Genomic DNA, 14769 nt, shown 5'->3' on the forward strand with positions numbered 1-14769 from the left:
TTATTCCATATTCCAGGTGAAAAGAGGATAGGAGGCGTACGCCTCACTATCTTTCGATTATTCGAATAATTGGCGTACGCCACATTGCTCGAATCTTCGTCATCAAATTAAAACCTTAATCATATACATTCAAACCTCATTTTCTAAATCAATTCCAAATCCTACAAACATTTAATTCTATATTTCAGATGAAAAGAGGATAGGAGGCGTACGCCTTACTATCTTTCGATTATTCGACTAATTGGCGTACGCCACATTGCTCGAATCTTCGTCATCAAATTAAACCACAATCGAGTAAGCTCAAATCATCTTTCGATCAAAACCTACCAAATTCAAATCCAAACTATTTTCACAAATCAAATACAATATCTAAAAACATATCTTTTACAATTTAAACTTCGGATGATAAAAGATGGGAGGCGTACGCCTCATCATCTCTCGGTTATTTGAATAATTGGCGAACGCCATATTGCACAAATTATCGACTTCCGACTAAAACACGTTAAATAAACTTGGATAAGGGAATAGGTGGCGTACGCCTTGTTATTCCTTGAATAAGCAAGTAGGAGGCGTACGCCTCACTACCGTGCGTATTCAACATCCACAAACAAACTTTCAAAATAATCTGAATGAAAAAAGGAATAAAAGGCGGACGCCTTATTACTCCTCGAAAGAATTGGACGATTGGTGAACACCACATTGCTCAGTCTTTCGTCGTTCTCCAAAAAAAAAACATCTCATACAAATCAAACCTAACTTCTCGCCCCAGAGCGATCGAAATCCAAACACCCAAACACATCAAATCAACTCGTCACCCCCGCGTGACCAAAAACCTTTTCAAAAGAACACTGTCAATCCTTTCTAACGCGCACAACAAACCAGTGCTAGAGCCTCCCCCGAGAGTAGACAACGCCAGCGTTTAGCCGTTAGAACGCCGACTTACACAGTCGTTCATCAAAACAAAACCCACCAAATATTCGTAGTTGCCCGAACTACGAATGCTCTGATTTCCTTATTGCACCATAAGGATACGTAGGCAGGAGATTGCTGTATCTTTGCGAGCACACTAATAAAAAACCTCCCATTTCCCCCTCATGAGGTCTTCACCCATATCTACCATCAATTCTAGTTACTCGAAGCAAGCAGATAAACAGTCAATTAACAGTCAAATAGCAAAATCAGATTAAGAGGTTCCCGTTGAGTACAACGGACGTAAGGGGTGCTAATACCTTCCCCTTGCGTAATCGACTCCCGAACCCGAATATGGTTGCGACGACCATTATTCCTTTTTCTTAACGGTTTTCTCGATATTTTCCTATTCCTTCATTGGAATGAATAAAGTTCGGTGGCGACTCTATTTCGAACACCATCTTTTTCCGCGTCCTATCGCGAGGGATCGCATTATCATCATTTTTGAGGTGCGACAGACTGGCGACTCTGCTGGGGACCCTGCTCCAAGCAAGAGAGAGTCTAACCTAGCTTAGTCTGATTTTGCTATGACTTTAGAAGATGTTCTTATCTTCCGTGCTTGTTTGTCTGTATTGTATTATGTTGCTTGTATGTATTGTTTTTTGATACTATAATTTGGGACTTGGTGTATGCTGTGAGATAAGCTTCATACCTGAGCTTCGAGAAGAACTTAGAACCCGGAGTTGTGTAGTATTGAACCGAGGGGCGTACGCCTATTGGGACAATACGAAGACTCCACCTGGAGTAGATCTGTTTGGAGTTCCCATCACAATATGGCTAGCCCATCATTGCGGTGGAGGTTCTAAACACGATCCGTGACTCTAGGGACCTCGCCTTAAAACCAAGTTTTGTTTTCATAATCGGTGATTATGTAGTATTGAACCGAAGGGTGTACACCCTGTTCGTGCAATACGAGAATCCCACTTAGATTAGATCATTTCATAACTCCCATCACAATGTGGCTAGCCCACCATTGCGAGGAAGTTTTGAACTTGATCCGTGAGTCTAAGTTCCTTCCTTGAAAACATAACTTTAGAACCTACCTTTGGGGAATTTCTTGTGATCATAGAAACCCGTGCTTCTTCCAGTTATACTGATGTACTCAACATGTGGATAATTTTGAGTCTGTATTCCTTTGCAAAAAACATGGCAAAATTTCATGCATTTGCATATCATAAACATGCATTGCATTTCATCTTCCAGAAACAAAAGCTTACACCATATTCTACCCTTTGTCCAGTAAACGCTGACTACTCGACACCGGTACGAGACACGCTGCAATTACAAGATGACACTCGAACAGCTTGAAGCCAACCAGGTTTCGATGAGGACAGATATTGACTCCATGCAAGCAAAGATGGATCGCCTGCTAGAAACCATGTTACTCTTGGCCCAAAAGGAGAAGGATGCAGAGATTAACGCTGAAGCCAGGAAAGTTGTTGCCGAGTTTGGATCGTCATCACTCAGTATCCCTGGAGTGATCAACCTTGATGGTAACCCAAATCAGCCTAGAGGAGGACCGATCCCTATTCCTGTTCCCATAGTCAATATGAACCCCCACGAGCATTCTGCTACATCTGCTCGCCATGGATCGGTGATGGGTGATGAAGATCCTTATGACGCTTTCTTCATGCCACAACCTGCCAAACCTGCTGTTGGAGGTCTCCCAAACCCAGCTGTTGATAGACTCCAGGCTTTGGAGGAAAAGTTTAAGTCCTTGGAGGTTCACACTACTCCCGGTTTGGACACTGTTGACATGTGCCTGGTGCCAGAACTCGTGATTCCACAAAAATTCAAAGTCCCCGACTTTGACAAATACAAAGGGATTAGCTGCCCGAGAACTCACCTCAGAGCTTACTGTCGCAAAATGGCCGCCCACATCAGTAATGATCAACTCTTGATTCATTACTTCCAAGATAGCCTCAGTGGAGCATCCTTGGAGTGGTACATGCAACTGGAGAGAGGCCAGGTCCAGTCATGGAGAGACCTTGCTGAAGCTTTCCTCAGGCATTATCAGTACAATACTGACCTAGCGCCCAATCGCACACAGCTGCAAGACATGACTCAACGCAACAACGAGTCATTCAAGGAATACGCCCAACGTTGGAGAGAGCTAGCAGCTCGTGTCCAACCCCCTCTCCTTGATAAGGAACTGATTGACATGTTTATGGGAACTCTGCACACCCAGTACATGGAGAAGATGGTAGGATCCAGTTTTCCGACTTTCGCTGAGGTCGTCTCCGTGGGAGAACGAATCGAGAGCCAGATCAAGAAGGGGAAACTACCTTGCACTGCTAATGCTTCAAGTGGGATGAAGAAACCATATCCCAATCTCCCAAAGAAGCCAGAAGGGCAAACCAATGCTGTAATGGGAGGAGGAGGATATAGGGCACCTCCATATGCTCCTATGCCTTATGATCAGGTTGCCGCTGTCGTCCCGACACCATATCAGCCACCGTATCAACCACCACATCAGCAACAATATCAACAGCCATATCAACAGCCGGCTTACCAGCAGTCGCATCAGAATCAACAGCAACGTGCTCAACCACGTCCACCTAATCAGCAGAGGGCAAGGAGGCCAGAAAGATATTTCGATCCTTTGCCAGTGTCATACAGCAAGATCCTTCCCTACCTATTAAAGGATGGATCGGTTGTTCTAAAGGAGATAACACCTGCAACTCCACCATATCCTCCAGGCTACGACGCCAATGCTCACTACGAGTATCACATGGGTGCTCTAGGGCATACAATAGAGAACTGTAAGGCTTTCAAGCACAAGGTCCAAGACCTGATTGATAGTAAAGCACTTACATTCACGCCAGCGAGGCCAAACGTTGCAACGAACCCCATACCAGCGCATGTAGAGTCGAGTGAAGCTCGAAGATAATGTTCCTCACCAACCTGATCAGCAGAGCAATCAAGATGAAGGCTTGTTCATTTGAATGAAGGCAATCATTATGCCAATTTTAGCATTTTGCATTCTTATAATTTGATCTTGTTTGTTTAAGTACTGTATGCTTTGAACATTGTTGTTTGTATTTGGTCTTATTAATGGGATGATTATGCATGCTTTGAATCAATCTTTCATATTCACTCATCTATCACATTTGCAAAGCACAAACACATACTTTTTCACCTCACTTTCTTTCATCACACTATTGTTAGTAAATGTTGGAAGGAGGATGACGAAAACAAAATACTCATAATTGCTGATTGAATGCTTTCGGATAAAATCCTGCTAATGATGTACAGGCATTGTTTCAAAATCCCAAACACTGGAGAGATAAGGAGTTAATCCCTAGTCAACCACTTCGAGCCTAGAAGTAGGAGTTTCTTTCGGATCTAAAAAACCCTTACGCTTAACCTGGGGCAGGGTAGTGTTCAGTTGATTTGACTACACATTCAAATTACAAGATGAGATATCCCATACGCGGATCAACAACATGACATCCTTCACACACATCCTGAAGTGTAGGAGGAACCATACAAATCCAAATTTTATGTCGGTTGTTCTTTAATGACCAATGACTTGGCAGTCACAATTCAAAAAAAAATCAAAGAAAAAGCCCGCTAAGTCCAACATCCTAAAAGGAGACTTAGGCAAAAACTGGGGCAATCCCGATGGATTAAAGCTTCAAACAAAGCGGTCCATGCAAAAGTTAGGGATCAAAACAAAAATCGAAAGAGACAATGAAAGTCTCCAACAAAATCAAAACAAGATTCAGTGACCACCATACCAAAATCAAAGGGTCACCGACATCCAAAAAAAACGAAATAAGGTGGCTGCCATTCCAAGAGACTTTGAATCACCATCTTTATCCTTACACCTGCAAAAGACGAATGTGTGTGAGTTAACTGAACGTAGGATTGGAGATCATCATGAAGAAGGGGTGGGTTAAAAAAACTTTGAGCCTTATATCCTTTTGTTTCAATAACCATGAACCAAGCCACATTACAACCTTCAAAAGACCTAATTGAAGTAAGGTTTGTTCTGAAAGCATACTATAGCAAGGTTGAGTAAACTGACTCCTAAAGATTTGCTAATTTCTCTTCTCACTATATCATTCACACACTAGCTAAATCAAGCACCGCGTTTGGACACATGATCCACTCGCCACACACTACCACAACACTTCCAAATGAATGATTGTTCTTCAAAACTTGCATAACTGTTGCATTAAAATCACCATTTCTTGGATAGCAATTCTTAATTGTCAGTCAGTACTTGACATCAAAGAAATTCCAACAAGGGGCAATTCAAGAGGTACTTGATCGTTGGTGCTGACACGAATCAAGACCATCTCATAAATCAGGGGCATGGCATCTTTTGATCAGTATAAAGAAAATCTCCAAGCATCAGTTAATCAGGGAGGAAAAGCACTTTAATACTCAACCCATCTGGGGCAAGTCCCTCAAAGGCTAATCAGGGGCAGACCATTGCAAGATTCAGGAGTGGGGAAAAACAGAATCAGACCACGTCATGGGATAACCACTCCTAAAAGTTTCCTTTCAAGGAGAATTCCTTTGAACACCCTACATACCGGGGCAAGACAAGTTGCAAGGGGCAAATTCCCTTCATATCTTCAAATCAGTCAAGCAGATTGCGTCAGACAGTAGTGATTGCTTGAATTCACAGCCAAGAACGTCAAAAGTTCATACAAGGGCAACATCGTATCTTGACAAGAACCCTTGGGGCACATCAAAGGCATAACCAACATGCGTTGATCACGTCGCTATGCTCAGTTACAGGCTGGCCAAACACTTTAGAAGAAGAACCAAGATCTTCTCAGAGACAAATACATAATATATCAGCAAGGGAGCAAACTTGGGGCACCAAGAGTATCCGCATCTATTGCGTGTTCATCACATCATCAACTACCGAGTGTCGGGGAGTCAGGACCCTTTACCAACCAACAGTCCAAGTCACATTGACAATTACCAGAAAAGCCAAAGCCCACCTTGTTGGCATCCACACAAAAACAGATACAACCAACACTGGTTTCCACAAAATACATCGCCTTTGCAAAGGGGGGCCAATCCCAAACAAGCCAATCAGTATTTGCATTCAAACATGCATCACATGCATCACATGCATCACCTCATACATAACGCATACATATCATCCATGTACATAACACGAATCAAAATCCAAGGGTTAGTCGTAGGCATCCAGGCCAATCCTCAGTCAAGTCATTGTCACTTCTTTTGAGAGAATTCCTACCCACTATTGGGCATTCCCCATTGAGCTACATCCTTTAACCTTTTGTTGATAAGATGTTATCCTCAGCTAAGTCAAACGTTGTTTCTCCAAACACTTACCTTGTTTCATGTTGAGCGTCCCTCAATGAGTCGTTTCCCATAACCTTTTGTTGATGAAAACTACATCTCCCCAAAGAATATTGGTTTTGCAACCTTTTGTTGTCAACACCCAAAGCAAGTCTTACCCAACAATTTTCCAATGCTACCCAGCAAATCAGGTTTACTGAACTTTGACAGTAGCCTTATTTTTTCCAATATTTTTCTCACTATCATCCTTTTGGTGAAAGTCCATTGAGGAATAATATTAATCATCGTCATGTTTACGATAACCGTTATCCTTTTGGTAATGAGGAATCTCTGGCATTTGTGATCTTACAGTCATCCTTTTAGTGTCAAAGATCCGTGAAGTTTTGGTCTAACCTTCATCCTTTTGGTGAATGGTGACCTCTACAATTATTACAGCCTACCGTCATCCTTTTGGTGTCGGCGATCCTTGTGGTGATAAGGATCCTTGTTATGATTGGTTCAATCATCATCCTTTTGGTGATGACGTCCAGTTCAATCTAAAATCATCCTTTTGGTGATAGAGACTATGGAGTTCAGTTTAGGCTATCATCCTTTTGGTGATGGTGACATTTGAAAAATCCAACCCACTGTCATCCTTTTGGTGTCAGTAATATTTGAAGTTATTATAACTTATTATCATCCTTTTGGTGGTAACAAGTTTTGAAGTTATGATCTCACCTTCATCCTTTTGGTGATGGTGATTGTGGATTCATTATCATCCTTTTGGTGATAACGAGTTCTGTTGTGTTGTAGTGCCTTCATCCTTTTGGTGATGGTGACTATCGACTTATTATCATCCTTTTGGTGGTAACAAGTTTTGTCGTTTGACAATACCTTCATCCTTTTGGTGATGGTAATTGTTGACTTATTATCGTCCTTTTGGCGATAACAAAGTTTTGTCTTTTAATTATACCTTCATCCTTTTGGTGATGGTGATTGTTGACTTCTTATCATCCTTTCGGTGATAACAAGTTTTGTCTTGATCTTACCTTCATCCTTTTGGTGATGGCGATCAATTGTGTGTGTGACTTATTATCATCCTTTTGGTGGTAACGAGTTTTGTCGTTTGACAATACCTTCATCCTTTTGGTGATGGTGATTGTTGACTTATTATCGTCCTTTTGGCGATAAAAGTTGTGTCTATTAATTATACCTTCATCCTTTTGGTGATGGTGATTGTTGACTTATTATCATCCTTTTGGTGATAACAAGTTTGTCTTGATCCTACCTTCATCCTTTTGGTGATGGTGATCAATTGCGTGTGTGCTTATTATCATCCTTTTGGTGGTAACGAGTTTTGTCATTTAACAATACCTTCATCCTTTTGGTGATGGTGATTGTTGACTTATTATCATCCTTTTGGTGATAACAAGTTTGTGTCTTGATCCTACCTTCATCCTTTTGGTGATGGTGATCAATTGCGTGTGTACTTATTATCATCCTTTTGGTGGTAACAAGTTTGGTCGTTTGACAATACCTTCATCCTTTTGGTGATGGTGATTGTTAACTTATTATCATCCTTTTGGTGATAACAAGTTTGTGTCTTGATCCTACCTTCATCCTTTTGGTGATGGTGATCATTGAGTTTCGACTAATTATCATCCTTTTGGTGATAACAAATTTGTTGTGTGACTATACCTTCATCCTTTTGGTGATGGTAATCATTGAAGTCGTTGACTTATTATCATCCTTTTGGTGATAACAAGTCTTGTTGTCGGATCTTACCTTTATCCTTTTGGTAACGGTGATCTTTGAAGTTGATGAGTCAATTATCATCCTTTTGGAAATAGCCTTGATATTACACTCTCTGTTAATGGAAACTTTATCAGAATAACCATCATCCTTTTGGTGACGGACATCATCCTTTCGGTGATGAAAATCTTTGGATTGTGTCTAGCTTTCATCCTTTTGGTGATAGCGAGATTTGTCGTTGATCTTACCATCATCCTTTTGGTGACGGTGATCTTTGTTGTATCCACTGTCATCCTTTTGGTGTCAGAAAACCAGTCCCACATTTGTCTTTACAGCAATAACAACCTGTGCAAGATTTTAATGTTGACTCGAGGGTTGACATTGTTCGGGCATTCTACCCCCATTACCTTGGCATCCATTGCATCTTCATCTGCATCTCTCCATTGCATTTCAAAGGACAAAATTTGGATCCTTTAGTATTTAATTACCTTCCACCACGAATGTATGATGACCAATGTCATTCTTATCTTCTAGTTCAAGATAATTAAATAGGGGCAGCTGTCGTACCCCAATTTTGTCCGGGCATTTTTAATTTTTTCAAAATTAATTTCAGTTTCATTTTTTGCATCATATACATACCATTACACACATTTGCATCATGAATAAATGCCGGAAATATCAATCAGAGGGAATTTATTTGAGAATAAAAAAAATCGGTTGAATTGTCAAGATTCGAAGAAAGACTGTGATTTATTTAATTTTCCGAATAAATTGTACTCATTTTTAATTGGTAATTTTCTTTTTTTAGATATTTAAATTAAAATGATTAGTTAGTGTTTTAAAAAATATTTGGTATTTAATTAAGAATTAGTTAGTTTTTTTTTTATTATTAGTTAGTTTATTAAATATTAGTTAGTTTGTTTATAAATATTTTGGTTAGTTTTTAATATTAGTTAATTTTTCTTTTTATATATATATTAGTTGATTTTTAAATATTAGTTTTTTCAATTAAATATTAGTTAGATTTCTTAAAATATTAGTTAGGTTTTTGACATTAGTTAGTTGTTTTTAAAAAAAAAATATTAGTTAGATTTTTGATTTATTGTAAATAATAAGTATTAAAATTAAAAAAAAGGGGCATTGGATTCTAAGGTAATTTTGTCAGCTAGCACCCTCAGCGTACTCACAATCCACTCTGAAAAATCCTCAGAACCACTACTAACCAACTGATTCACTCCACTCTCATTTGGCTCAGAAAGAATCTCAGCACAAAAACGCTCCCACTCACCTACGACACTCCTCATTTTCTCTTCTCACTCCACACATAAAACTCCCTCAGCTCACACGCTCATCTCTCACACTTCACAAAACCCAGCTCCATCATCTCCTAAATCATCCACCGCTAAACCCTACCCACTCTTCTCCGCCTCCACCCATTCAACCGCTCCTCGCATTCCTCACCACCGAAGAACCCATCGCCTTCACCACCCAAAACCACCCTAGCCATCTCATCTTCTTCACTCTCGAATCCTCACCATCCGCTCATCATCAAAGCATCACCGGTCCACCTTCATCATCTTTCACCATCCGCAACCCACAAATCGCTCCTTACCTCTCAAAATCCATCGCTCACCTCCGAAAATCCCTTCCGTTTCGCTCATTCTCCGTCTTCACCTCACGAAACCACCACCTTCGAAACACCGTCAAAATCGCAGTTGCTCTCGCCGACAAACTCTCTCCACCTACCTTCAAATCGCGCTCTCACCGACAAACCCTCCGACGAAACCCTTCGACCACTAAACCCTCAAAACCCTATCCGCCGTCAAAACCCATGTTCGAAACCCTAAAGAGCTCCAACCGAAACCCAATCGCGACCCCAAATCGACAACGACGCATCATCTTTATATTAACCCTTTTTTTTTATGTTTTCAGATTCAAGGATTTTCTGTCTTCTTTCGTTTTGGTTGTCGGCTATTGGAAATCAATGCGCAGGTTGTGAGCGTTATTCAAAGTTTTGGAAACAGTTGTCTTGATATGGCTGAGTCCCGTTTCGATTACGCCAACAAGAACGATACATAACGAACTACTCGCTGACGGTAACAATGTGAACTCTGAGTTTTATGTTAATATATTTTGTTACGATTTCGGTTTAGCTGTCAAACTGTTGTTATTATTTTGATAAGTAGAAATCCGCTTATACATGTAAATGATGGTGGTTAATAGGCCTTTCTGTTTTGCTGAAGGATTCTTGTATGGTTGTGTAAATAGTCTTGTAAATATGTTAATGCTTTGCCGTGGTTCTGTTTGATTTTGATAATTACTACGTTTTGGTACTACAAAATTCTGTAAATATGATAAAGGTAATGTTGTTGTCGATTTCGTTCGTTGCTTCCCTATGTCATGATTTCGGACCTAATTTGGCTTCAATTACATCTGTGAATTTTCAATTTTCAGCTTTATGATTATTCAAAATAATGATGATTGTAAAGTTATGAACATAAGTTTGCTCTGCTGATTACATATTTCCTGATTTCGGTTATGGAATTTTAGATGTGTTTATGTTTTGGTGCCGGGAAAACGGTTTTGTTGTTGTATGAATTCTGGACGCATCATGAGCCAAGGGTGGGGACTGGGTGTGTTGTATTTCGAGTAACCTGTTTGTTGTTGCCTTTTCATTTTGCTTTTCATAGAAATATTTGGAAATGCTTGGAATTTGTTTGGAATAGTTGAAATGTATGTAACGTTTCTTGCTGTAATTTTTACAGTAAGTTGATTTTAGTGGCAATGTAGTGTAACCATGCATAAATACATTAAACTGTAATTTTCTCTTTGAACTTAATTAATCAATTAAAATCTTTAATTAGTTTAATTTCTATTAATCAATTTTAATTAACTTAATTATTTAATTTAATTAGATAATTTTGATAATTAATTTTAATTAATTTAATTAATCAATTTAATAAATTTTAATAAATTAATTTGTGTTTAAAAAAAAATGGATTAATTTCTTCCAATTACAAACTTCAAATCATTTCAAGCTAAATTACTTCACAAATCATCTTTTCATAAATCATTTATAATTTCATTTCAATTTCAATTCATCATCCAACACAAAACCAATTTCAAAAAAGGCACAAATCATACAATTCTCGATTTAAACATCGAGCCCATTTTAAAAACACCCTTGTAAGTCGATTGCTTTTAGCATCGCCATCAACCTCACATAGCTTACTCTTGGGCTTCCTTACAATGAAACCTACTTGGTTATTGATTAATCGAGTAGATGAAATAATACACTAAATAAAATTCATTTTATTCATAAACATGAACTCAAACCATTTTTCAAACCAACTCAATTCCAAAGAATTTTCTCTTTCAAACATAAACTTGGGATGAAAAGGAGATAGTAAGCGTACGCTTCACTATTTCTCAAGCACTTGAATAATTGGCGTACGCCATATTGCGCGAGTTCTTGTCACCCGATTAAACCTTAATTATACAAATTCAAACCACATTTTTTTTAATCATTTCTACAAATTCAAAATCCTCTTAATTAATCTTTGGATGAAAAGGAGAATAGTGAGCATCCGCTTCATTATCTCTCGATCATACGAATAATTGGCGTACGCCATATTGCTCGGATTTTCGTCATTCAAATAAAACCTTAATAATCATACAATTTCAAATCATTTCTACAAATCTTAAATCCTTTTTATTCCATATTCCAGGTGAAAAGAGGATAGGAGGCGTACGCCTCACTATCTTTCGATTATTCGAATAATTGGCGTACGCCACATTGCTCGAATCTTCGTCATCAAATTAAAACCTTAATCATATACATTCAAACCTCATTTTCTAAATCAATTCCAAATCCTACAAACATTTAATTCTATATTTCAGATGAAAAGAGGATAGGAGGCGTACGCCTTACTATCTTTCGATTATTCGACTAATTGGCGTACGCCACATTGCTCGAATCTTCGTCATCAAATTAAACCACAATCGAGTAAGCTCAAATCATCTTTCGATCAAAACCTACCAAATTCAAATCCAAACTATTTTCACAAATCAAATACAATATCTAAAAACATATCTTTTACAATTTAAACTTCGGATGATAAAAGATGGGAGGCGTACGCCTCATCATCTCTCGGTTATTTGAATAATTGGCGAACGCCATATTGCACAAATTATCGACTTCCGACTAAAACACGTTAAATAAACTTGGATAAGGGAATAGGTGGCGTACGCCTTGTTATTCCTTGAATAAGCAAGTAGGAGGCGTACGCCTCACTACCGTGCGTATTCAACATCCACAAACAAACTTTCAAAATAATCTGAATGAAAAAAGGAATAAAAGGCGGACGCCTTATTACTCCTCGAAAGAATTGGACGATTGGTGAACACCACATTGCTCAGTCTTTCGTCGTTCTCCAAAAAAAAACATCTCATACAAATCAAACCTAACTTCTCGCCCCCGAGCGATCGAAATCCAAACACCCAAACACATCAAATCAACTCGTCACCCCCGCGTGACCAAAAACCTTTTCAAAAGAACACTGTCAATCCTTTCTAACGCGCACAACAAACCAGTGCTAGAGCCTCCCCCGAGAGTAGACAACGCCAGCGTTTAGCCGTTAGAACGCCGACTTACACAGTCGTTCATCAAAACAAAACCCACCAAATATTCGTAGTTGCCCGAACTACGAATGCTCTGATTTCCTTATTGCACCATAAGGATACGTAGGCAGGAGATTGCTGTATCTTCGCGAGCACACTAATAAAAAACCTCCCATTTCCCCCTCATGAGGTCTTCACCCATATCTACCATCAATTCTAGTTACTCGAAGCAAGCAGATAAACAGTCAATTAACAGTCAAATAGCAAAATCAGATTAAGAGGTTCCCGTTGAGTACAACGGACGTAAGGGGTGCTAATACCTTCCCCTTGCGTAATCGACTCCCGAACCCGAATATGGTTGCGACGACCATTATTCCTTTTTCTTAACGGTTTTCTCGATATTTTCCTATTCCTTCATTGGAATGAATAAAGTTCGGTGGCGACTCTGTTTCGAACACCATCTTTTTCCGCGTCCTATCGCGAGGGATCGCATCATCACTCATTTTTTTGAGGTGCGACAGTTATTTATTGGCCTTAATTAAAATATTTATTAATTCTACATGGATTTTTCCATTTTGACACAACACCACCATGCATGTTACAACTTTCTCTCTTACGGCAAACTATTTTATTTTTTCTCATGCTGTTTCTTTCATGTGAATACAACAAACCTGTAACTTCATCTTATATCAAACCACACACATAAAATAAGATCATATATAATCATCATGCAATAATAAAAATAGCCATGCACAAATCAAGAAGCTTATATTATTTTACTCATGTATTAGTTCTCTTTACTTCAAGTGATAATGATAAAACAAACCTTACACATACATGTTAAAGACAACCAAGGATTTATATTATCACCATTATATCATCATCATCATCATTATTATGTAATAACAACATGTGAAATAAACATAATCATGCTAGAAACAACACTCATATAATAATAATTAAATGGCAGATATAATTCTTTAATCATGCAAACAGAATTTCTCCAACATGTTATGACATATCAAGAACAGATGCATACTTGAATAAAGCAATATCAACATCCACCAAACCATGAATACATCATCTCAATATATATATATTAAACCAATATTATTCATGCATGAATTAAGGAGTATTGCAAGGTAATCATGCTGGATGCAAATTCCATAATGAACACTTACTGGGGATTTGATTCTTCTAGTTTGCTCACTGTATGTGTGTTGTTCTTATTCAGGCTATGAGTGCTTTATGGTTGCTTCTCTTTTCCCTGCCCGTGAATCTTCTTGCTTCTGCCTTGCCTTGTATATCTTCTTCTGCTGTATCTCTCCTCTTTTTCCCCTCTCCCCCCTCTCGCTGCAGCCATATGAAGTATTTATAATGGTGTGGATTAAGGTTTAACCTTGCTAAATATTTGGATCCCTTCCTCTACTTTAAGATTTCACCATATAATTTAGGAGAGTTAGCTCTAATATTTTGCATGGGCTGGTATTTCAAAAGTTCAAATTCCACGTGAGGCATGGAATACTCATTCAAACTTCACTTTTCTAAATTATAATAAAATGCAATTTAATAATAAACCAAGAATCAAATTAATTTAAAGCTTTAATTGCACAATTAAAATTAAAATTTTTGTTATTAAATTAGAGCCAAAATTATTTTTATAAAACAAAACCATCATATGATAAATAATACTATAATTATTTATATATTTTTGGTTTGGATTTGGTCTTAAATATCTATTATTATAAATAAATATTTATTAAATACAAATATTATTATAAATAATGAATAATTTAAATGACTTTTAACAAATAAAAATTAATTTAAATTTTAGTTACATAATTGAATTAAAATTTAAACCTATTTCTATTTTTACTTTCATCATTTAAAAAAAAAATCAAAATTATTCTTACTTATATCAACCAAAATTATTTTATAATTTATGGGCTTTTAAAAATGTCACTCTTATAAATAAATTTTATTGAGTAAAAACGTGAATTACTAAATAAATACTATTTATAAATAATGAATAAATGGAACATGAGTCACTAAATTATAAAAAATAGTTATTATAATTTAATAAGCTTTAACAAATAAAATTAATTTAAAATTTAAATTATACAATTAAAATTCAATTCTATTTTTATTTTTCATTAAATT

Source organism: Lathyrus oleraceus, chromosome 2 (assembly GCF_024323335.1).
Source record: "Lathyrus oleraceus cultivar Zhongwan6 chromosome 2, CAAS_Psat_ZW6_1.0, whole genome shotgun sequence".
Classification (NCBI taxonomy): domain Eukaryota; kingdom Viridiplantae; phylum Streptophyta; class Magnoliopsida; order Fabales; family Fabaceae; genus Lathyrus; species Lathyrus oleraceus.